Below are 8935 nucleotides of genomic sequence, written 5' to 3' on the forward strand. Positions count from 1 at the left end.
CCCCAGGAGTTCAAGACCAGCCTGGGAAATATAGCGAGACCCCGTCTCTACAAAAAACTTTTAAAATTAGCCAGGTGTGGTGGGGCATGCCTGTAGTCCCAGCTATTCGGGAGGCCAGGGCGGAAAGATCACCTGAGGTTGAGGCTGCCCAGTCTGCGTAACAGAATGAGATCCTGTCTCAAAAAAAAAAAAAAGTAAAACACTCTTTTACTCTTTTGAATAAAATTCTACATTATTACCATTAACAATGGCAATATTAAGAATATTTCTGTATTGTCCAGACCGGGTGCAGTGCCTCACACTTGTAATCCCAGCACTCTGGGAGGTCGAGGTAGGCAGACCATTGAGGCCAGGAGTTCGAGACTAGAATGGAGAACATGGCAAAACCCTATCTCCATCAAAAACACAAAAATTAGCCAGGCGTGGTGGTGTGTGCCTGTAGTCCTAGCTACCCAGGAAGCTGAGGTATGAGAATCACTTGAACCTGGGCGGCGGAGTTTGCAGTGAGCTGAGATAGCACCACCGCACTCCAGCCTGAGTGACAAGGTGAGACCCTGTGTCAAAAAAAAAATTTGAAAAAAAGAATTCTTATATATTGTCCAGATAATGCTATTTTGATTTTTAAGTGAATTGATCTTTATTAAGAATACTAGGTATCCAAAAGGCAAACCAATTTCAAAAGCAAAAGGGAAGGAAATTAACAACTGCTAAGGGTGGCCTGGCATGGGCCAGGCGCTGCACCCTGTGGGTTTCAGGAGAGCCTCGCAACAGCTGCAGGAGGTGGCTCTTACCCCAGCTTCACAGATAAATAAAGTGAGGCCCTGAAGAGCGAAGTGACTTGCCCCAGAGCACAGAAGGTCATAACACAGGTCCCCTCCCATGCCCAAACATTCTCCAAAGAATGTCAAACAATCCCAATGAAATAAAATTAATCTCTAATGACTTGGAGGGAACAACTTGCAAGCTCACAAAATCAGATACGGACAAAGAGTCTCTTCTCCTGGGATGAACAAATTATGGACAACGCCATCTACTACCAAATTCTGAAATCTGTCACTGTGGATTACAGGCTGTATTCTCACAAACACTATCCCTGGCAGGTGGATTTGTCAAAAACAAGAAAGCCTTTCCCAGATAATTTCTCTGGTTGATGGTTTCCTAGACTCCTTGAGAGGATCTGCAAGGCGCCATCACCTCGTGTCTCATCATTAATGTTTCACAGATGTCTACAGCTGCTGCCTCCACATGATCCTGGCTGGTTTCAAGTAACAAGCGACTAATCCCTCCACTTTGTCAACTGGCAGTTAGACACATAATTATGGGCAATCCTGAGACGTCTTCAAGGGATGCCATACATGTTGTCCATTTCCCCCTCGATGGCACAAGAAATTCAAGAAGCCTTTCACCAAAGTGGAAGCTGAGTAAAGCAGGGTGCTCCTGTCTTCCAAATAACAGTTAAAAGAAAAAACAATTCGGAAAAACATCGACCACGTGTTCACTGACGAGGGCTAACAAAAGTAAACTCCTTTTTTCATGACAGAAGCACCCAATTCGCATAAACCAAACAGACTTATAAGATGGCCTGGATGAAATCTATAATATTTGGACATAGGTTTACTCCAGCAAAACCCTGCACACGGCTTCCGGAGACATCGGGGAGAAGCTTCGGTTCAACCTGCAAACAGCACAAATGGGCACGTCTTGATGAGACAGCAGCAAGGTTTAAAGGATTTGGAGAAAATGAAGCCTCCATCAATCCAAGTATTTTATCTAGAAGGGGGTGGTGCTGTTTTTTTGACTTATGTCCAAAAGGAAGCTTGAGGAAAAGAACACAGTGCTTACTGATCCAACAAAGCACTTCCCTGGGTTCCTAGGCTCCAATTTCAGATGCCTGCGTGTGAATCAATACAAAAGACTATCCAATCTCCACTTGTCCCTGTCGGCCTGCCCTATCCAGCTCCAGGGTAACTCTCTATTACAGCACCATGCTCTACACTGACAACCACAGGCCCAGCACAGCAGAGCACAACAGAATCCTGCAACAACTGGCCCTCTGGCTCCCCTAAATAGATGGCCAAAGTTTTTCACATGTTTTAGTGACAGAAACGTACAATGCAACACTCTACCCACCCATGACACGTTTGCAAACTTAACCCAAGACCTGTCACAAAGTCGCCCTCTTCCAATCAATGTCAGGACCCACTGGGCAGGGAGATGACTGAAATGGGACATCCTTTGGGCTTCGATTTTCAAGACCAAAGACAGAGGCCTTGCAGGTCTGCAGCTGGCAGAAAGGACCTTGGAAGTAAGACAGACAAGAGTTCAAAGCCCGTACTTGCCATTTCCTAGCAATGAAGGTCTGAATAATTCCTTCACTTCTCTGAGCCTCAATTCCTTCATCTGTTCAGCGGGAATAATGATAAAAACCTATCTTACAGGGTTATTTTGAGAACAATATCACAAAATATGTGTAAAGAAACTAGCATAGTTCCTAAAACAATAACTATTCTATTTAAAAAAAAAAAAAAGCAGGTATTGGCTGGGCATGGTGGCTCACATCTATAATCCTAGCACTTTGGGAAGCTGAGGCAAGAGGACAGCTTGAGGCCAGTAGTTTGAGACCAACCTGGCCAACACAGCAAGCCTTTTTTTTTTTTAAGGGCTAAAAAAATACAAAACAGGTATTATCACCATCCTCTTATACAGAACTTAATTCCAGAAAGCATAAGATTATAATGTTTCTAGCCAGGCGCAGTGGCTCACGCTTAGAACCCCAGCACTGTGGGAGGCCGAAATGGGAGGATCACTTGAGCCAAAGAGTTCAAGACCAGGCTAGGCAACATGGTAAAACCCCATCTCTACAAAAAATACAAAAATTAACTGGGCCTGCCTGTAGTCCCAGCTATTTGGGAGGCTGAGGTGGGAGGGCAGATTGAGCCTGGGAGGTCGTGGCTGCAGTGAGCCACGATCGTGCCACTGCACTCCAGCCTGGGGGACAAAATGCCCAAAAGGCAGGAGAGTGGGTAGCCACGGAATAAGGGGCCTGAAGATCAAGTCAGTCAAAAAGTTGTTTTTTTTTCCTGTCTCAAAGGGGGGGGAAAAAAACCACTCATTATAAAATGGAATTAAACATATACACACACCCTCTCACTTATGTAAGTTAACATTATCTAAAGGCATGAGAGTGGGTAGCCATGGGGCCTGAAAATTGAATCAGTCAAGGCTGCTCCTTTTTGGTTCTTTTGGGGAAGCCAAAATGATCTTTACAAGTGGAAACATTATTCCTCCATCAACAGACAAGTTTCCTGAGAACTGGTGAACATCCTGCCAACAAGACATATTTCGCAAGCTCAAAACCTTCTTTCTTTCCATCCCCAATCAAACGCTGAGTGTTATGTCTCAAGAAGAAAGCTGGCTGAGGAAGGAGCTTAACATCCTTCCATGAGCAAAAAGAATTAAAAGAAAGGGAAGCAACAAGCTCCAGGTCCAAAACAGCTTTTTGATAACTAGGAACTAAGCCCAGCCCTGGACAGTATTACTGACTCTCATCACCACCTAAAGCAGGCTCTGCCAAACACAGCACAACAACCAACTGCTACTAACAACTTTCATTGAGCAGGTAGTCCCCCGCAGGCGCTGCCTTAGGGCTTAAAACACAGTGATAAAAGTAACACTGATTAAGCCATTCTTCTCAGTGCTTTATATGCCAATATCTCATTTAATCTTAACAATGAACCAAGGAGTTAAGTGCCAGTACTAGTCTCAGATGTGGAAACTGAGGTACTGAGACAGTGGTGAGCTTACACATTTAAATGGATGGCAGAGCTGGGATTCAAAGGCAGGTGCATCTGACCGCAGAACCTGTGTGCCTACTAGGTACTCCACAGAGCCCAGCAGCTAGGCCACCTGTGCTAAGAACCACTGCCATCTCTTTGTTTTAAAGTCTCCAAAAGAAGAGGAGTGGGTTATTTAGCACCTGCTTTTGCACAGTTGAGCCACAAGTGAGGAAGGCAGCGCAGCACTCTGGTTAAGGATACACGTCTGAAAGCAAGATTGTCTGCATTCAAATCCTGACTCCACCGGGTCCCAGCTGTATGACCTTGAACAAGTCACAAAACTCTTCTGAGCCTCGAGTTTCCCCATCTATAAATGAGGGTAATAACACAGTAGCCACCCCTTATCCGCAGTTTTGTTTTTTGGCAGTTTCAGTTACCTGTGGTCAACCGTGGTCTGAAAATACTAAGTGGAAAATTCCACAAACAATTTGGAAGTTTTAAATTTCATGCCGTTCTGTGTGATGAAATCTCGCACCTTCCCACTCTGTCCTGCCTGGGACACCAATCATCTTTTTGTCCCGCGTATCCACACTGTACAAGCTATGCACCCGTTAGTCACTCAGGAGCCGGCTCGGTTCTCAGATCCACTGTCATGGTGTCACAGCGCTTGTGTTCAAGTTACCCTTATTTTGCTTCATAATAGCCCCAAAACACAACAGTAGTGATGCCAGCAATTCAGATATGCCGAAGTGAAGACAAAAGTGCTTCTTTAAGTGTAATTTCTCCAATAAAGGAAGGGAAAAACTGCATGCGGAGACTAAGATCTACGGTAAGAATGAATCTTCTATCTGTAAAACTTTGAAGGAAAAGAAATTTGTGCTAGTTTTGCTGTCGCACCTCAATGCAAAGCATATAGGGTTCAATACTATCTGTGGTTTCAGGCATCCAGTGGGGGTCTTGGAATATATGCCCCATAGCTAAGGGGGGACAACTGCTATACATACGTTGCACTGTTATTTTAAGGATTATGTGGGGGTCATCCTCATCCAGCACCTGGCACATACCAGGGACACAGTCACTGCTGCATATGTTCTACATGTTAAGTCAACAGAAAAGAGGAAGAAACAAAAAAGTAAAAGGATATCATCTAACAATTTCACAACAAAGACCTCGCTGGCCTTCTGCCAACCTCTAGAAAACAGTGCTGGACTCTGTGTACGCACAGTGTGGCTGGGACTGCAGACACCAGGAAGACTTTCGGACCTGCGGAGCCTGGATGGTTCAGTCGTCTGAGCCAAGGAGGGCTGGATTAGGCTCAGTGATCTAAGCTGAGCAAGTTTCGGCACATACCTCTACAAAGTGGAAGCCCAGGGATGGCTGATACAATGGTTCTTTAGGAAGCCAAATGCTCAGTTTCTCAGAAAGGTGTTTTCCTGTTTCATGACAGATAAAAAGGTTTCTCATCCAGACATATAAATCCACTGACTGAGAGCTTTCATTAAAAACAAACAGTCTTGCAATAAGGAACCTTAAACTAGGAAGGCCTTCCATGAACATATGAAATGTCACAAGTCCTCACAGCCTGTGTCTGAGGGTGGGAGAGGGAGAAATCCGAGGAGAAGGTGCTGACTGGCTCAAAGACTAGGATATCATAAGCCTAACAACGTCCAGTCAGTACATTCCTCATCTACAAACGAAAATCACAGGCAAGACCACACACCACTGAGTCCCAGGACACACACCTTCCCAAATAAGTGTTTGAGTGGGTTGCTTGTTAATTTCCAATAGAGGAGATAAAAGGTATCATCAATTGCTTCCTGTCTTCAGGTCTTGCCAATACGGAACGCTAAGTCCACCAGCCTCGAAAGCGTGTGTACCTTCCGCAGTCTTAAAGACTTAACTTGATGGGAAACTGGAAAAGCAATCAGGAACAGAACACCATGGGCACAAGACTCATTCCAGGTACTGTCACAGCAAGACACCCTTCTAGTATTCCAAATCTAGGAACGTGCCTCCCCTTGCTCCCGCCAGCCCAGGGAAACCGAATAAGCTGTTTACCAGGGACCCCAGCAAAGCGAGCCTCAAAACTCACCAGTGGGAGAGTTTCATGACACAAAGAGAAAACATCTTTGCTTTCATTTGCCAATTTTTAAATACTTAGCTCATAAGTTCTGTGACCAAAACTAATAGGAGGCTCAGTAGGAGAGCTCAGAAAAGCAGAGGGGGTTGTTTTCCTAGGCTCCTTCCTCTCACATGAAGGTGGAAATCAATTCGCCTTCCCCTTTTAACCCTCGAATCCCTGGAGAACGATCGTGTTTGGATGGCCTACAAATGCTCAGCTTTCCGGCAGTGCCCCAGACGGGGAATCCATCCATCCAAGTATTGTTCTTACCTCCCACCACCTCCTACGTCAGGGGAGGGGACCAGGCACATGGTTCCGAGGTCACGCTCCTCACTTAGAGGATCGTGGGAATGCTTACGGAAACACTTGTCACAGCGCTGCCAGCTGGAATCGCTGCTTAAGAAGAGGCTGGAAACCTAGGGTGGGCGCGATCAGAGACAGGAGGCTGGGGAGAGCAGGGAGGCAGATATTGTGTGTTATCACTGAAACGAACACAAGCCATCCAGTTGTGTACTTCAGATATGTGCGGCTCAGCATGCTTCGATAATGCCTCCAGAAAGTTAGAGAAAGGAAAAACAGAGGAAGCTGGGCCGCTCTTCTACCACCTCAAAACTGTCCTGTTGCCAAACAGATCTGGGAAGGCAGGTTTTAATGAGAACATTCAATTAGGAAATAAACTTAAGTAACCCCAGAGCATGCTGAGTGAAGAGGAGCCTTTCTCAAGTGTCTCATGCCGAGGAGTGGACCAAAGGGCTCTGAAAAATGACCAATGAGGCTTCCCGCCACTCAGAGGAAGCCAAGCTCAAATGACCAATGAGGCTTCCCGCCACTCAGAGGAAGCCAAGCTCAGAAAGGCCAAGAAGAACATCCTCACTTATGCGCGGGGCCAGATTCCAAGGCCAGGTCTGCTCCACCTCATCCATTTCTGGTGCTGCTTCCCAGTGAGACTCAGCAGAGGACACACGAGGCCGCGTGAGATGCCCATGTCAGGATCTCAGCTCTCCAACACAGGGCGGGGTGCAAAGAAGGCAAGGGCACAGGTGCTGTGCGTGACTCCCCAGTGGGGCCAGCGGGCACTGGGTGGCCTCAGAGATCATTAGGAACGGTCACTCCCTCTCCTTCTCCTGGTTTCCCTTTTGTCCTCTGACAGAGGAAAGTGGCTTAGATCATTCTCATAGGAAGATTAAATCCAGAGCAAGGGGAAGGGGTAGGAATCCGTTTCCAATCAGTGATGGAAACCAGATTCCCTCATCAGTTGGGATTCATTCTTACATGCTGTAAACATCACGGAGCTCCACCCACGGCCACAAGCATTCAGGAGGTATGAAGCGTGGTGGCACATCCCGGGTGAGAGCTGCCTGAAGCCCCCCGGCTTGGGCTGGCCCATCTGAGGGACAGGAAGCAACACCTCTCTTAGAAGTTATCCCCAAAACTCCCACATCAGAAAGATGAGATAAAGCACAAGACTATCCCACTCTTGTAAACGTTCTATATTTACAGGAATAAAGTTTTAAAACCATCTTAGACAACTATAACCTCCTTCCTGTAGAACATACCCGTATACCTTTGTATTCGTATGGGAAAATACGGTATCAATTATTAATAGTAAAGTCTTTGAATTAAAGGTCTTTTGTTCCTGAAGAACCCCGGGATCTCAGTTTTTAGTGGCCTTGGAGTCCCACTTCCCCCGTATGAAACCCCTAAAGCACTAGGTGTTTCAACCCCTGCTTGATCTTGACTATGGGGAAAATGCGCCATATCCCCGGGCAGCCTGTGTCACGCAGCGCTGGCTGTTCGGCAGCTCTGCCCTACGCTGCAGCCCCCCGCAGAGAGTCCTCTGTCCAGAACAACCTCAAGGATGCGCAAGTTCTCTGCCACACGGCATCCCTCAGACACCTGAAGTGAGCCATCTCGGCCTCCCTCCAAGCAGCTTCCCTCCTGGCTGACACTCCCAGCTCCGCCATGTCCTGCACATGGCACGCTTCCGAGACCACTTGCCCTCAGCTGTCCCCGGAGGTTCATGCCACCGGATCACTGGGTGCTTAATAGGTGCCACTCATTTCAGAAACCACCTCTTATTCCCGTGAGAGCAGCCCCTGCAAGTATTCTGTTTCGGTTTTGGTTGTGCTTTTTCTTTTTGCAGGAGGAATCAAGGCCCTAACATCCAGAACCTCAGCAGTCTCTCTGGCTGCCATCCACATCATCTGCCCAGACACGAAGAGGGCAGGGCAGGACCACAGCACGGCCAGGTGGGGGTGCTACCAGTTTTCCCTACAGCTGACGTAAAATACATGTATTACTGCAAATCTAATAACCTGCTTAGAAAGCACTTCAAGATAGAACCATTCAGGAAATACCTTAATACAAAACACCTTTGTTTTTCTTTTCCTTTTGTTTTTCTGGAGCAGGGTCTTGCTTGCATACCACCATGTCTGGTTAATTTTTGTATTTTTTGGAGAGATGGGGTTTCACCGTGTTACCTGGGCTGGTCTTGAATTCCTGGGCTCAAGTGATCCACCCATCTCAGCCTTCCAAAGTGCTAGGATTACAGGTATGAGCCATGCACCCGGCCCATAAAATATACTTTTGTAATGAATATGTGAGAAATAGATACGGAAAAAGATGATGTAAAAACAATTTTTTATTTTTATTTATTTAATCTCTTATGCAGATTCAACATTTCCCCTGAAACCCAACCCTCACAGCTCAGTCCAAACTTTTCCTCGCCGTGAAAAGGTGAACTCCAGTCCAGCCTAAGGCCAACCGTTCCGAAGGGCAACCACTAGATTCAAAGCAAGGTGCTGTTACATTGCTAGGTGTTTGGTTTGTGCTCCTATGACCAATGTCGGGGGAGGGACTTGTGCAGATATCCAAGCTGAGGTCCCCTGGGCAGAGTGACTCAGAATTAGTGTCTGGACAGGCATCCGTGCGCCCAACACTACTGACTTACTCCAATTCATCCTGAAGACAGACTATTACAGTAAAATCCATGTTTTAAAAAAGTTATAGCTGCTAAAACCTTAGGCAGAAAGTCCAT

The 8935-nt window shown here is 46.4% G+C and overlaps 1 protein-coding gene across 3 annotated transcripts in view; it reads right to left on the minus strand.

Moving 5' to 3' along the window:
- Nucleotides 1-8935, minus strand: part of CAPZB (capping protein (actin filament) muscle Z-line, beta) — a 164048-nt gene that overhangs the window by 103361 nt on the left and 51752 nt on the right. The window contains exon 2 of one of the 3 annotated variants that reach the window (XM_011993136.1): nucleotides 4081-4090. The exons of the other annotated variants lie outside the window; for them this stretch is intronic. The gene's annotated coding sequence lies outside the window, so the exon portion shown is untranslated. The remainder of the gene's footprint in view (nucleotides 1-4080; nucleotides 4091-8935) is intronic. 3 annotated transcript variants of the gene reach the window in all.

Source organism: Mandrillus leucophaeus, unplaced genomic scaffold (assembly GCF_000951045.1).
Source record: "Mandrillus leucophaeus isolate KB7577 unplaced genomic scaffold, Mleu.le_1.0 Scaffold426, whole genome shotgun sequence".
Lineage (NCBI taxonomy): Eukaryota > Metazoa > Chordata > Mammalia > Primates > Cercopithecidae > Mandrillus > Mandrillus leucophaeus.